This window comes from Mus pahari, chromosome 17, assembly GCF_900095145.1.
Source record: "Mus pahari chromosome 17, PAHARI_EIJ_v1.1, whole genome shotgun sequence".
NCBI lineage: Eukaryota > Metazoa > Chordata > Mammalia > Rodentia > Muridae > Mus > Mus pahari.
The window spans coordinates 62,149,161-62,165,625 of record NC_034606.1 but is presented as its reverse complement, the minus strand read 5'-3'; the positions used below and the strand labels follow the sequence as shown (position 1 = coordinate 62,165,625).

General features: G+C 44.8%; 1 pseudogene; it reads left to right on the top strand.

The window, feature by feature from the left end:
• The window catches only part of LOC110334553, a 55,771-nt pseudogene extending 39,598 nt beyond the window's left edge, over positions 1-16,173 (top strand).
• Positions 16,174-16,465: the final 292 nt, after the last annotated feature.

Below are 16,465 nucleotides of genomic sequence, written 5' to 3'. Positions count from 1 at the left end.
AGGCAGGTGGATTTCTGAGTTCGAGGCCAGCCTGGTCTACAGAGTGAGTTCCAGGACAGCCAGGGCTACACAGAGAAACCCTGTCTTGAAAAACAAACGAGCAAAATAAAAACAAAAACGAAATGTTCAAGACATTCTTTGTTATGAAAGAGCTCTTACTATTAGTAAAGTTGAGAACACAGACTGACCCTGGGTCCTTCTTGGCAGTGCTGGCATCATTAATTTGTTTCAGGATCAGGTCACTGAGTTGGGCTTGCGCTTTCTGATCTCTCGCTGGCTTTACTCCTTACGTGGGAAAAGAAATAATTCAGCTTCGAAGCATTGCTGCCTGCAGAGGAAGGCTAGCCAGCATTCCTTATTCTTTTCCCAGACCAGGGAGAGCACATTAGTCAGTCAGTAGCGATTGCAAGAAATGTCATGGCTGTCCAGCACTGTGCTCGGGGCTCCGGTTTACAAAGCTTACCAACGTTGAGCTTACCAATGGTGCGGTGCATGTCCCGTTCATTATGTGGTGAAATAGCTAGAAAAAGAATGGAAACAAATGGGAGATTTATTCTGGCTCAGAGTGTCAGAGGTCTGGCTCCATCATCCAATCCAGTGCTTTAGGCTAGGGCAAGGCAGACACATCTTGGCAGAAGGCTGTGACAGGAGAAAGTTACTCAGCTCGGGCCGTCCGCAGGAGCGTGCACAAGCCTGGACACAGGGCATGCCTCTCACAGGCTCATCTCACTGACCTATTTCCACCTATTTTCTCCAGCTAAGAATTCGTCTGTGGATTAACTCTTATTGCTGAGGGTAGCACTTCCCAACAGCACCATGAACTAGGGACCAAGTCTTTACCCCAAGTCTTTCTGGGGTCCTTTCTGGGGTCAAGGAAAGGGGCAACTAGTGAGGTGACCTCCTTGCTCCCTGTCAGTGGGAGGCCCAGGCTTGTAAAGGCCATAAGGGATATTGAATCCCTTCAAGCAGGAGTTTCAGGCTGTTATGAGCTGCCCGAGGTGGGTACTGGTGTCCAAATTCGATTCCTGGGTAGAGCAGTAAGCACTCTTACCCAGTCAGCTTTCCAGGGGATGTCCCTCCCTTTCTGCTGCTCTCTCTGGGATCATGTCTTCTCAAATTCTCTGGTGTCTGGATCTTTTTTTTTTTTTTTAATGTAGTCACCATTGCTCTCTTCAGACACACCAGAAGAGGGCATCAGACCCCATTGCAGATGGTTGTGAGCCACCATGTCGTTGCTGGGAATTGAACTCAGGACCTCTGGAAGAGCAGTCAGTGCTCTTAACTGCTGAGCCATCTCCCCAGCCCTCTGGATCTCTTTTTACCACCTTCTTTGCAGGCAATCCCACACTGTCCTCAGAAAGCTCTCCCCTGACTCCATCCCTTTCCCTCTGTTCTGTATTTCCTCACACCGAACTCTTCAGCCTGGCGTAAACAGCCAGGCTGATCGACAATGAAGACACTCGGGCATCTTCCTAAGATGCTCCTAGGGGATGATTGTTGGTTGTCATCCCTTCGGCTGTCTTCCCCTCTGCTACCAGCACACTGTGATTCCCCGCTGGGGCATCACTCAGTCCTTAAGGCTGAGAGTCCTGGCTAGTGGAAGTAGTCTAGACCCTGGCTCTGGTGATTGGTTCAGGATCAAACGTGTATTAGTCAAATGATTGACAGCTGATGTCAACCTTTGATCTCCACCTGCGCCAGCACACACCCACACTAACGAGTACACTCAAAATGCAAACAGGCACACAAATGTGCAGGCACTCACACAGGAACCTCCCATTCTGAACTTAGTAGCTGCTTCCACTGGAAGGTGCTACCCACAATGCTACAAGGGTCTTCCCCATTCAGTTACCCCTCTCGGGAATGCCCTCACAGGCCTGCCCAGATGCCGGTCCTGAGGTCGATTTCAGATGCAGTCAAGGTGACAGTCAACATCAACTACAACAGAGCTTAATTCAGCGAGTCACAAGGAGACAAGAAGGGGCATTTCCTGGGGCTGCGGGTGGCACTTGGCTTCTTCAGCAGAAAATTCCCAAGGCAATCTTCTGTGTCCCTCACTGAATCATAATGATGGCTATAGCCCTGTTGCTGCTAGCTCTCTGAGAGTCCTAAAGGCAGGCGGCACTTGCCTGAGGATGGTGTCAACAGAGAAATGGGTTGTGGAAAGGGGAGAGGAGGAGGAGGGAGAGGAAGAGAGCACCTTGAGGTCTTGCTCATGCTGTGCCAGATCCCTTTCCCCAAGACTGTTCAGTTATGAGCACAGTGAACTTCCTTTATAGTTGAAGTCTATTTATTGCACTTTCTGTTGCTTATAACAGGGTGACCTCAATGTGGCTTTACTTCTTAAGTGTTTGAGTAAGAGCTGAAGAACCAATGACTGAGGTAAAATATACAAATCTTTCCCCAAATATACCCGCTCCTGGAAGAGGAGGGGAGCCTTTTGTTTTCCATTTGTTTGTTTGTTTTATGGAAAGATCTTGCTTCAAGAAAGGCTTTTGTTTGAATGCTAGAGGAAATGGTAGAAAAAGCACAGACGTTCACATGGAACCATTTCTCAGTGCTGTTAGCTCCTCTCTATAAATAAACCGGTGATGTAGTCTATTGTGCACACCAAGACATTTTTAAGAGTTAAAAGAAAATGAGTAGAGTCCATGGAACGTCCAGACAGCCCGTAACTGAACAGCAAACCTGAGAATCACCCTCAGCCCAGCAAAATGAAGAAACAACAGTTTTCAGGATACAGACCCTAAGGCTGTGGAGGCCCAGTGTCCCCGAGATAAGGAAACAAATGACACGATCCCTAAGGTCACCACATACCACTTCCTGGAGACTTTCTAATTTTAACATGGGAGGGACGTACCGGTCTCTCTGGGGTGAGGAGACATTCTGGGGACATAGGACAAGGTAACTCTCTGGGGCGAATCCTGAAGCAGGTGGAACTGTGGTCCAGTTGAATTCTCCTGAGCACTTCGCTGAGTAGGAAGAAGCTTTGAGAAGAACTGGCAGAGAGTAGTGTCCAGCTAGAGCTCTCGGGATACTTTGTTTCAGGGGGATGGCGAAATCAGGGCTAAGTTCTTCTGGTCCCACCTAGCAAACACATTTCAAAGCAAGACTCAAACTGTTTGCAAATACTTCAGTTCTGTCGACGTGCAAAGTTCAAGAATGTTTGCAAGCATACAAAAATATTTAGTATCCATCAACACCAAATCTACAATGTTTGACATCCAATTAAAGCTTGCCAGCATAAGAGGAAGAAAAATGTCACCCACGATGAGAGAGAAATCGGTGCGATGAAGACAATCCAGAGCAGATAGAGAACTGTAGATAAAGCCATCAATGCAGTCATTAACTTCTACATGCCAATGACTCAGAATAAAATTAACATATTAAACAAAAACATGAAAAGATAAAAAAATCAAGCGTGCAGAGATAGAAGCTGCAATATCTGAGCTATAACAATTGTATCTGTTTAGTTTCATGTCACTGCCAAAGAAGAGAGTAGTGGCTTGAGAGCACAGACATTGCTAATCCCAGCAAACAAGAGTAAAGACCATCACCCAAATTCTTTGGTTGACTTAAGCAAGCTTTATTTTCTGTCAGACAGGGCTGTCTCCCTAAAATGGAGCTTGAACAGCGTCAAACACAGGAGATGATGGGGTTTATATATCTCCCAGACCAGGGGGTTTTCAAGGGTCCAGGGCTTTCCAGAGGAATTTTGATCTTGTAGGAACGTGGCTGAACATTTCAAAATTGTTGGTAGACTATCTTATCAGGGTGGAGGTCATGACACAGGGTGGGGAAACATGTCAAATTCCACACAATTGGGTCAAGACCTGGTCAAATGAAAGTTTACAGAAAACAGGGATGAACTTATTTTGACCTTGTAATAAGATGGGTTCTAATCTGGAGATGGAGTCAGGATGGTCCATCACAATAGAACTCCTCAGACACTCGGAGAAGAAGACAGGAAGAAAGCAAGCATCACTGACCTCTGGCATAGTTTCAGATCCCAGTTGTGTGTATAAGTGGGATTCCTAAAAGAGGAGGGAAGAAAAATATTTAAAGGAACACACACGCACGCGCGCACACACACACAAAGTCAATGTAAACTATAACTTACAATTCTAAGACAAAGTGAAAAATCCCACACATGATGAAAATGAGCAATCCAAGATACTTTTGCATATAAACAATACTAAAAAGAGAATCCTGCCAATGGTTAGAGATAAAGGGCACAGGAAAACAAGGAGTAACACAAAGCGACAAAGGCTTCCCAGACACATGCAAGCTGCACAGCTGCCGACTGATGACACCTGTAAGAAAAGATGCTGTATCTATGGGAAATGGCTTTACGGAAGCAAGGGAGACTTACAAAAGCAGAGACTGTCACCTGGGAACCTGAACTCAAAGCAAAGATAGAGAAAGGTGGCAGATCTGGGCAGAGGGAAAATGAAACTCAGTTAAAATCTGAATCCACTGGGGGAGTGATAATCTGTATCCACTGAGGGAATATTGACTTCCCAAATGGAAACTGTATGACTCTGAGTACAGTGACTTCTGTTTTCTCATTTGTTTATTCATTTACTCTCTTATTTTGAGACAGGATCTTCCCCTGCAACTCAGGATATCTTGAAAACCACTATATAGCCCAGGCTGGAATTGAATTCACAGTAATTCTCCTGCCTGGACTCCCCCTATCCCCAAATCTTGGGTTACAGGTGTGAGCCACCACATTTGGCTAACAATCTATTCTTATTAGTTGAATTTCATTAATGTTAAATTTTGAAACAAAATCACTACCTATGTATTGTGAAGTTTGTAATAATGTATATGGTAAGACTGGCATGAGATTGGGAGAAGTGGAATTATGTGGCTCTAATAGTCTTAAGTTACATGTGAAATAAAATATTATTATTATTATTATTATTATTATTATTATTATTATTATTTGTTTTGTTTTGTTTTGAGACAGGGTTTCTCTGTGTAGCCCTGGCTGTCCTGGAACTCACTTTGTAGACCAGGCTGGCCTTGAACTCAGAAATCNGCCTGCCTCTGCCTCCNNAGTGCTGGGATTAAAGGCGTGCGCCACCACGCCCAGTTAAAATATTATTATTTTAAGGCAGATAGTATCACATAAAAATGTGCAAGCCTGAAAGCATAAAAAATAATCATATTATATTATAGCTGATAAGTCAATAAGTAGATTAAATGTTATTATAAGAATTCTAGATATGTAAGCAGCTAGGAGAGTTGAAAGGATATTGAGGAGGAGAAAATGAGACACCAAGATCACAGGTCTAATCTCACCCTCATCAACACTATCGTGTCACATGTAAATAGTCTACGTCACACAATTAAGACATTAAATGATCATCAGATTGGATAAAAAGCAAGAGCCTACTGTGTGTTCTCTGCAAGAATCAGAATCACATTAAGTATACAGACTAACCTCATAAGAATAAACGGACAGAGCTTAGCAGCTTGGGGTTTGACTCTGGGACTTCAGGAATTTCTTGTGGAAGGCAGGTCACCTTTCCCCCTAAAATCATGGAGTTATGGAATATAATAATTGGTTTCAGACTAAAGGAAATTCATGAGGAGACTGCTGGTGTTCCACCAGTCTGCGGTGACTCTGCGGACATGGTGTAACTGAGTGGAAAATAGAAACAGGCACATGTGTGAATAGGCCAAAATTAGAAAAGACTTGTCTAGGTGGAGATGAAGGAAAGACAGACAGACAGACAGACAGATGGATAGACAGAAATCCAGATTTTGTTTTGTGGTAAATAGAGAGTAGCTGAAGACTGTCTGTCCCTAGAGGGTAAAATACACGCAGACAGTATTCCTTATCCAGAAAGCTGAAATCCTAAAGGCTTTAAGCTCTGAAACTTTCTGAGTGCTGACACAGGTGGAAAATTCCTTGGCCAGGAGAGGCTATGTGAAGGCGGTGAGGCCATTTGATGGAGAAGCATTTGTTGCCGTGTACCTCTGGCCAGCCGACCTTTCAGAAGCTCAAGGGCAGCCCCTTAAGTTTTGTGGCACAGATTCCAAGCATAGTAATGGGTTCTAGACACTAGTGTACTCTTTAGGGCGTCCCAAGTGAGATAACTGAGCAGAGGTAGTCATCCTTGTTTGCTTTGCCTTGCTTCGATAAACACAAAAGCAATGTGGAGAGTGAAGGGAGTTTTGGCTACCATGTCCAGAGCACTGCTCATCCCTGGGGAATTTAGGACAGGAACTCAAGCAGAGGCAGAGGTGGGAGCCACAGAGGAAAGCTGCTTTCTGCCGTGCTCTTCACGGCTTGTTCAGCTTGCATCTTCCTAGACCCACTTGCTCAGGAATGGCACCACCCACAGTGGGCTGCACCCTTTCACATCCATCACAATCAAGAAAATGCCCCACAGGCTTGTCTACAAGCCAACCTGATGGAGGTATTTTTCCTCAACTGAATTTCCTCTTTCCAGATGACTGTAGTTTGTATCAAGCTGACAAAAAAACTATCATAGACGTGAAGCTAGGTGATTTTTTTCAAAGATTATTTATTTATTATTATAAATAAGTACACTGTAGCTGTTTTCAGATGCACCAGGAAAGGATGTCAGATCTCATTATGGATGGTTGTGAGCCATCATGTCATTGCTGGGATTTGAATTCAGGACCTTCTGAAGAGCAGTAAGTGCTCTTAACCGCTGAGCCATTTCTCCAGCCCCACTAGGTGGTTTTTTTGTTTTTGTTTTTGTTTTTGTTTTTTGAGACAGGGTTTCTCTGTGTAGCCCTGGCTGTCCCGGAACTCACTCTGTAGACCAGGCTGGCCTCGAACTCAGAAATCTGCCTGCCTCTACCTCCACTAGGTGATTTTTATGGCTATTTAATCAAACATCGTAGTGGGATAATAAATTAATTTTGACACCAAATAAACTGTAAAATATTCATTAAGATTCAGTTTCTCTAGCTAGATCAAGAACAACGGTCTCTGTAAATATCATCACCATCTAACTGCTTTAAATGAAGCCTAACCTCCCAAACTATAACAACTTAGCATAATTTATCAGAATGATTGATCAGAATGATTGATCAGAATGACTCTTAGCCTCTAAGTCAAACACTGTTCCTGAACAATGCTATCCCTGACCTCCAAGTGACAGGTGACAAGTACAGCCAAATGAAGGACACTTCTAACCCCCCACTGCACATTATTCTTGGGTCAGGGGGTAGAGGATAAGGTCTGCCGAAGGTCACTGTCTTCCCATTCACTAGGTGACTGTCTGAATGGGAACCTCACTGATATATGCACCACCAGAGTATAAACTGAGAAGACACAGAGGAATATTATAGCTTTAGCTCAATAGTGGAAAAAGTGAAGATTTTGTTTGTAATTTTCCATTTTCAGACTTTGTCTCTCTCTCCACCCGCACCAACCAAACCAACATTGTCATATAGAGGTGACTAGTTCAGAAACAGAGGAAATACAATACTTAAATATTTGCATAGACAAGTCTCGGGACTGGGAACTCTTTTTTTCTCTTAACACAAAAGACTCGCAGTGAAAAAGGGTAATATGGAGGCTCTATTGACCTACTAGAGAAATAGAGAAAGCATGACATGCACGACAGTCTTAAACAATCAAGAGAGCCGATGCTTTAAAGCTGGTACTAGGAAGATGCTCCTGTGCACGTTGGTTCAGCTATTTCTAGCTCCTGATTAAATGTGCTGCACTCTGGAGATTCAGGTAGCCTGCAAGTGTCCCAGCTGGCAGCAAGAACTAATGGCCATTTCAAACTTCCCGTGCTGCGCCCAAACACATGAAACTGGATGCGGCTGAACTAAGTTGCCAAGTTTATTTTCTTTTTAAAAAGCAATGAATTCAATTTCCTGAGATGTCTAGAATAAATTGCACTGAAATAGGTGGGATTTTATGACTTAAAAAAAAAAGCCTGTTAGATTATACATACATAGTTGGAGCATGGACCAAGCCATTTCATAACAGCTTAGGAAAAATGCATTCTGGATCTTCTCATTCTATCATCTATGTATCATTTAATTATTATTATCTATCTATGTATGTATCTATGTATGTATCTATGTATCTATCTATGTATCTATGTATCTATCTATGTATCTATGTATCTATCTATCTATCTCTGCCTATGGTGCATGCTGGTGTGTGGTGTGTGTGGTGCCTGTCTGTATGTGTGTGTGTGTGTTGTGTGTGTGGTGTGTGTGTGTGTGTGTGTGGTGTGTGTATGTATGTGTGTGTGGTGTGTGTGGTGTGTGTGGTGTGTGTGTGTGTGTGTGTGTGTGTGTGTGTGTATGTGTGTATGTGTGTATGTGTGTGTGTGTGTGCTCACTGATGTCCTCACTTGCACACTCTGAGACTAGAGAAGGATGTCCGGTGTCTTTTTCTGTTGCTCTCTGTTTAACTGTCCTGAGACTGGACAGGAACTGGAGACCACTACATTGGCTTGGCTGCCTGGTCTGTGAGCCCTCTGGGTACATCTGTCCCTGCCCTCCAATACTGGGGTGATGGAGATTCAGACCATATCTGGCTTTTTACACAGGGGCATCGTGTTCTGATGCTTGCAAGGCATGCCTGTCACCCAGGCAATCATTTCCCTAGCCTGGTATCTACTCTTAAGAGACTTGCCTTTGCTTTTTTGTTCAGGAAACCTAAATATACATTTAATTCTTCCCTTCAAAAGTGAACTGTGTTATTTTAATACGTTTTAGACAAAACAAAATTCACTATGAAGTCAAATTCTGGATAAGTCAAGAGACTGTTTAATCAAACTTTGTTTGGTTCTTGAGAAAAGATGGTTTTATCATGTAAAAACATTGAAGACTGTACGTCAAGAAGTCCATTAGGTGCTGGGGATGTCTCTCAGTGAGGAGTGCTGTCCTGGATGCCTGAAGTCTGCAGGTCCCCAGCACCCATAAACCATGTATGTTGTGCACATACTTGCATCTCTGCTACTGGGAACTGGAGGCAGAAGGACCATACATTCAAGGTCACGCTTAGTGCAGTGAGTGTTAAAGTCAGCCAGTATATAAGACAACTTGTGATGGAGAAAGGGAGGGAAGGTAGAGACCATAGCTTTGAGCTGTAAAAGCACCACTTTTGTAGCTGAAGAGATGCCATGGAGGTTAAGAATGCTTGCTACGGACTCACGAGAACCTATATTCTATTCCCAGTACACACATAACAAGCTGGCCATCTGGGGCCCGCCTGTAACCTCAACTTTGATGGGAGCAGAGACAGGGGGTTGCAGACACTTCCTGGTTTCTACCCTAGCAAGAAAATAGGAGGTCCAGGTTCAGGGAGAGATCCTGTCTCAAAGGAACAGGCAAAGAATGACAGAGGAAGCCACTTGGTGACCTCTTCCAGCCTTTTGTACAGGTGTGCATACATGTGCAGATAACACACACACACACACACACACACACACACACACACCTTTAAAAGCAAAATCTTCTGTTTTGCTTTGCTGCTTGATTTGGAAAGCATCCGCTGACAGAAGCCCCCTTTGGCTGTGGTTGTACTATATAATGTCGGGACCCTGACATCCTCACCTAGAGTCTAGGAGATGTCCACTCATATGTGTTTTTTTTTTTTAAGGCAACAAAGATTTAGCTCATCTGGACAAACAGGAGATGAGAGTTAAAAATAGCTCCTAGACAGTGGTGGTTTCTCAGTGGGAGATTCAATATTGATTGAGGGTTGATACATGATTGTTGTTGGAACCTGCGTAGTAAAAGAAACCTTTAAACAAAACACTTAAAATACAAAATAAAAGGGAGTTGCTGGGGGTTCCTTTGACTTCTTTTCAAAAACATCATTTCACTGCAAAGTGTGTTTCTAAGGCCTGGAACTTACTGTTGTTATGACTTAATCCCGGATACTCAGAAAGGCAAGAAGGCCTTGTCTTGTTTTAACCGGATAAAGAGAGAATTCATGCTTATGTTTAATTGATGCGCCTCCTGAGAGACTGGAGTGGTGGGATAGGGCAGCAGTGGGAATCTGAGAATGTTATCGGAGGCACGTTACAAGCGCACATTTAACAGCAAGCTCCAAGGTACAAGGTCTGCCCTGAAGGCACCAGAGATGGCCAGTGAGCAGAGATGAATGGCTGGCAGTGGTAGCGCAAGGCTTTGGAGGCTTAGACTCCTTAATTTCCATGTCACGTTTAACTTAGGCATGGAATGCAGTTGAGCTACGATGAATCAAAAGCACTGTCTACTGATACCTTTCCCAACTTGCTGAGACCGTAACCTGGTCCTCGGCCACAACTACCTGGGCTCTTAACCGCGGAAGCATCTCTCCAGCCCCTGGAAACCAATTTCACATTCAAGTCCTGGGTCTTGGAGACTAATGACTGGTGGTTAGAGCCTAAGAGTTATTGTGGTTTCATTGCAGGAGGGTGAGTTCAGTCTCCTTCCCTCTTGCTTTCCTCCTCCTCCTCCTCCTCCTCCTCCTCTTCCTCCTCCTTATGGTCCACCTCTTTCTCTCTCTGATCTTTTTTGTCAAGGGTCAATGCAACATGAACTCCTTGCTAGATACCCACCCTTTGATCTGGAACATTGTAGGCTCTAGAACTGTGAGCTAATACATACACAGCTGTCCATCATAAATAGCATGGCCAGTGATATTCTCTTAGAACACACAAAGAGAAAAGCATGGTGTGATACTTGCTATAGATGAGCATCAGGTGGGCTAACTACATGGATACTCTACCCCATAGAGTTTTAACTGTCATTTGTTAGCCGGGCAGCTAAAAGCAAAAGGCATCAATTGCCATCGGACTGCTTTCTTGGTCAGAAGTGTCCCTTCCCACTTCTACAATTTTGATCCATTTCCCATCATCTCTGTGCATTCAGTTTTAGCCACGGCAGGGGTTAATGCATAGTTACTTTTATGGAGGCCTTATTAGCATCAGCACATCTGAGCAAAAGGTTCTTTTGTTCCAAAAGCATGGAATCTAAGGAGGCTCACAGATCCACATGGCACACGAAAGCACAGACTAATGAAATACCATAGAATCTACCTGTAACTCAATCTACTGGGTGAATCTAACGAAGCCACACGTGTTATACAGAGCTCAACAAAGGTGACCACTCACACACGGTTTTTAGCCAATTCAAAGTCTTTATTTTAGCTGGCTGGGACTAAGGCACCAAGTGTTAAAGCACGGTGTTTTTTTTAAGGCAAAAACTACATCCTGGTATCTCATTCCACAGCTACAATAGGAGCCTTGATGCAAGCAAGCAGTTTAACAGAGGCTAAGATAAGCAGTTAGCTGAAGGGTAGATTCTGCATAAGCAGGCAGTTTAACAGAAGCTGAGATAAACCAACTGGGATCTCTGGACCTCAGGTTCCTAGAATAGAGCTGGGTAATTTTCCACAGGGCTTCTCATCAAGGAGATAAAATGGCTTCAACAAGAATGCAAAATGGAGGAACCTCTGCACTGTCTTGCCGTCATACGTGCTTCAAGGGTTTCATATATTAGAAAGACTTATTATTATTATTTTACTAAATCAAATCTTCAGAAATGAAAACCTTACAGGAGAATAATTGTCATGACAACTCTTTTATACTCCTTTAGTATACAGGTGACTGAGGATGATCTAACCACTCCATTTGTATAACCAGCTGCTTGCTTGAGTCACTTAGAGAGCACTGTGCATCTAAAACAGAAGAACATTTAAATTGCAGATCAAGTCATTTAGTTAGTTTTGAGACAGTCTCCTGTAGCCCTATCTCAAATTGTTTCTAGAGTCAACCTGCTAAGTGCTGTGATCACAGAATTTTTTTTCATTTTGTTTTGTTTTTGATTACAGAGTTTTTTGAGCCTCAATTTCCATCTCTGTTTCTACATGCATATGTGGATGTTGCTACAACAGGTTAATTTATAGTGTGTGTGTTTGTGTGTGTGTGAACTGCAGATCAAGATATTCCTCTAACACAGAAAACGTAAAATCTGAGCATCTAAGCAACTAGTCCCCAAGAGGCCTCATTACTGTTGCAGACCAGCTGGGAGAGAGGAAACAAGACACTTTACCACTTGTCTGGCCCCATCTCCTGCCCCCTTCTCTTCATCTTTAGTGACTACAGCCACAAATCCAGGCATCATTAATATTTTATTAGCACAAATCGTGTTCTGTAACTGTCTCCTGGTGACCTTTTTCTTCCTTTGTTCATAGAGATGTGTGGAAAGCTGAGCCTGTCCCTGGCCTAATGGGGGTGGGGGGAGGGTGGGGCAGACCTCTGTGCTGAGAAATGAAAGAAGGGAAGAGTTTCCTGAACACTGCTGTTTACATTTGAGACCAGATCGTTCCTTTTAAAGCTGATGGAGGATGTTTGCTTTACTCAAAAACACTGAGTGTGGATGGAAGAAAGCTCTTTCAACAGTGCTTAGAGCCTGACAAGGAGATCCTGGTAGATTCGACCAAAATGAACTAATCACGTCTTTTCCATACAAGACAGGAAAAGTGGGAGATCTAAGAAGGTTCATTTCTATCACGTTCTCAGAAGAGACCCTCAGAAACTGTCCTCTCTCCCCACAATAGACAAACCTGGATGTAGGCAATCCTAGCTCATTGTGACCCCCACCTGTTCTCCAACTCTTCCACTGTGCATCAGTCCACCACCCTCAGTGGGATCCCAGCGCCTTGGGTTCTTCTTGTGTGAAGCTCTACAAAGGTGCTGAGAGATACTGTCTGAGCCCAGCCGTCTCTAACCCCACAACCCTCTGACAGTTCTTGACATCCTTTCTTGTTTTTTAAAGACAGAGACTTGCTGTAATGGCTATTCCTGGTTGTCAACTTGACTATATCTGGAATGGACCACAATGCAGAATTGGAGGGCTCACCTGTGATCCAGATCTTGAGGTTGGGAGATACAAGTTTCTGTCCTGGATCTTGGCATGGAGATCTTGAGGCATAGTGGCTATGAAAAGCTTAGGCCCAGGCAAGGTAATACACTCCTTTAATCCCAGGAAACTAAGGCAAGGGAAATCTCTGAGTTTAAGGCCTGGAACAAAACAAGTCCCAGATCCAGGCGTGGTGGTACACACCTTTAACCTGGGCCACACCTTCTGCTGGAGGCCTATGTAAGACATTGGAAGAAGGAAGATTTGCTTTTCTTCTCTTGCTTGCATTTACGTGACAGCTCCTCTGTTGGAATCTACTAGCCTCCTGGGACTGAGCAACTCCTAGATCCCTGGACTACCCGTTCACAGCTGACCATTGTTGGAGAGTTGGACTACAAACTGTGAGTCATCATAACAAATTCCCTTACTCTATAAAGACTCTTACTATATAAGCTCTGTGACTCTAGAGAACCCTGACTAATACACTTGCTGTCTGGAAGATTGGCTGAGTGTTCTGGAAGTCATGATCCTCCTGCCTCAGCCCCACCCCTTTCTGCACCGGGACTACCACACTCAACAAAATCACTACCTCTTGGAAGCTCTTCCCCCAGGAGGATCCCCATCCCTACCCTGCCCCATCCTCACCCCTTCCCACCCTGCCCCATCCTCATCCCTCCCCACCCTGCCCCATCCTCACCCCACCCCACCCTGCCCATCAGCAATGTTTCTTCAAACTATTCCTTCTCTTTCAGTTTTCCTATGTGCTACATATTCAGTCATCTCCTTGCCCTGTCCTGTTGAAACTTCATCCAGGTTCCTTGGCAAACTTGTTCTCAACCCTGCAGAGAAGGGCTCTCCCACTGTCAGCTGCATCTGCAGCTCCAGGCTATGTACTGCCACTCTGTAAGTCAGACTCTGACTGGAGCAGAGGGCCTGATAGGTAAACTTTAAGGCATATTTGGCGGATGGTACAGAGGAAACTCAGCTGAAGACTTCCTGTATGGAAATTGCCGCCCTTCATCCTTTCTTCATTTCCACTTCTATTTGGGACATGAAGCTGAGACCCTAACTCGCTCCAAGATGGAGGAAAGGTATTTCAGGTGCTGCATCTAGCCATTCTGGGTGACAGACTCTCCAGGGACCTTCACAGGCGATAAATGCTGAGGTGGCTGTCTGTCTCTTTAGGGACCTCCAAGTCAGCTCCAGACATCCCAAGACCAAGTTCTTATCACAAAGATTTATTTGCCCCAGGGGGACAAAGGGCGGGGATAAGGAACAAAGTCAGGAGATAGAGGATGAGGGAGAAGGGAAAGGGAATAAGAGGGAGCAGAGAAAGAGGCAAGGGACATTTACTGCCTCTGGGTACAGAGGCAACATACATGGCACAGGGGTAATCGGCGGTCTGTGTAGGTCAAAGGGGAAATGCATGCAGGATGAGTTGGCTTGTTTTGATTGGACAGGTTACTTAGGTGAGCCAAAGGGAGCTTTTGATTGCTGGACTTCAATTCTTCGATAGCCGGACCTTGGTGGTCAGCCTCAAGAGGAAGTGACCAAATAAGGGCATGGACTGTGGGTGCTAGCTTTCGGACCAGAGCAGTTTCTAGCAAGGCGGAGGGAATGGGGTTAAAGGTCAAAACCTGTCTGTAGTGTTTGTCGTGCTCAGGGCTGTTAGAACCCTTTACCTGTGAGCATGGATAGACTGGGAGGGGCATGTCTTAGGGCTCAAAGGGCCAGGGCCCTGAGAAACTTTGCAGCCTCAAGGGAAGGAGGGAACCAGCTCCTCCCGGAAGCCACCAGGCCAGCCTTGGTGTTTGTGATGCTGTGAGTGATCTGTCTTCCACGAGTCAGCTCCTCCCCACCCACGGACAGAGAGATTCACGCAGCCTGTTCCCTGGAGATAAATGGCGGACATCACCCACGCCTGACAGGCCAGCCTGCCTGCTTTCACACTGCTTATTGATGCTTGAAGAACTATTTCACAAAGTAATGAAGAGACAGAGTCATTTCTACCCCTATTTGAGTGTCGATTAAACCCGCTTGCTCATTTTATACTGCGCTATGTGTGCACTGAGGCTGGTTATATGCCTATCTGTTTTTTTTTTTTTCTTTTGTTTTTCCAGATGTGCATACATAAAATCAGACTATACTCGTGATTTAAGACAACTCTCTAAAGGGGCAAAGCAGGACAATAGAGGAGATGAGAAATAATCAGGAATAATATTCCATGCAGAAGGCTCTCTCTTTAGGAGCACAAAGATAGGTGGCGCTCACTTAGGCCTACGGTAGGAACAGCTTGCAGCTTGCAAATACCTGCAAAGTCCTTACGGTATGATGTTTTTGAAGCTAACTATGAAACATTGGGAGTACAGCTCTAAGCACAGGAGATAATCACAGAACAGTGATCTTTCTGCTGAAGGCTCTCGAGGCTCGGAAAAGGTCTTCCTTAAACCCCCCTACCCACAACAACAACAACAACAACAACCCCATTTCACTTTTTCCTTACCCCAGCGCACAGTGCCAAGATGGCAGATGGTACAGATTTCCAAGAAGAGCAAGTTTTGCAGCTGATGGCATCTTCAAAGCTGAATGATGACTTTCTCACTTCGGAGCTGGCTGAGGACGGCTACTCCGGAGTTGAAGTCCTGAAATATACCCACAGAACAGAAACCACTGTTTTAGCCATGAGAACACAGGATGCTATTGGTGAGAAGGACCGTGCCATCAGAGTTGACTGCAGTCGCATGTGGGATTGCAAGAGTTGACTGCAGTCGCCTGTGGGATTGCAAGAGTTGACTGTAGTGGTCTAGAAGAGGTTCAGCTTCCCTGAGAGTAGCGAGGGGGCTTTATGCAGAAAGATGGCTTTGAGCAGTCTGTGTGCCACCACCCAGGCAGGGGTCTCTGTTACAAACCCCTAGGAAGGCTGTGAAGGGCCTGCTATGCTGTGCTGCAGTTCATTGTGGAGAGAGCGACCACAGGCTTCGAGGTTGTGGCATCTGGGAAGCGCCAAGGGCAGAGGGCCAAGGCCATGAAGTCTGTGGATGGTCTGATGATCCACAGTGGAGACGTGTTAACCACTATGTTGCCAGTTCCATGAGCCATGGGCTCCTCAGATGGTGTGATGGGCATCAAAGTGAAGACCACACTGCCCTGGAACCCAAGTGGTAAGACCTGACCCCAAGAAGCCCCTACCTGATTTCATGAGTGTTTCGGAACATTGTGGATGAAATCTTGCGTTCCACCCTCATCTCACAACAGAAGGGTGGGAAGCCAGAGTCACAGGCCATGCCCCATTCAGTGCACGCAGCATAACAGGGGCTTGGCGGCTGCATCTGGAGGCTGGATGTTGTCCCATAAAGACGTTTAATACAATCTTGCACAAAGGAAAAGAAAAAAAAAAGAAGACTAATTCCTAGATATATCCACTTGGGTCACAAAATAGTGGGGTTAGGTTAGAAAGAGAGATAAAATTGGGCATTAATACATACACTCAGGCACATACATATGATATACAAAAATGTACACATTGAAAAATATGAATGATAAGATTCTCTGTGGCTTCAAAACTTTCTCCATGAATGCCACACCTTCAAGTACATGTCAC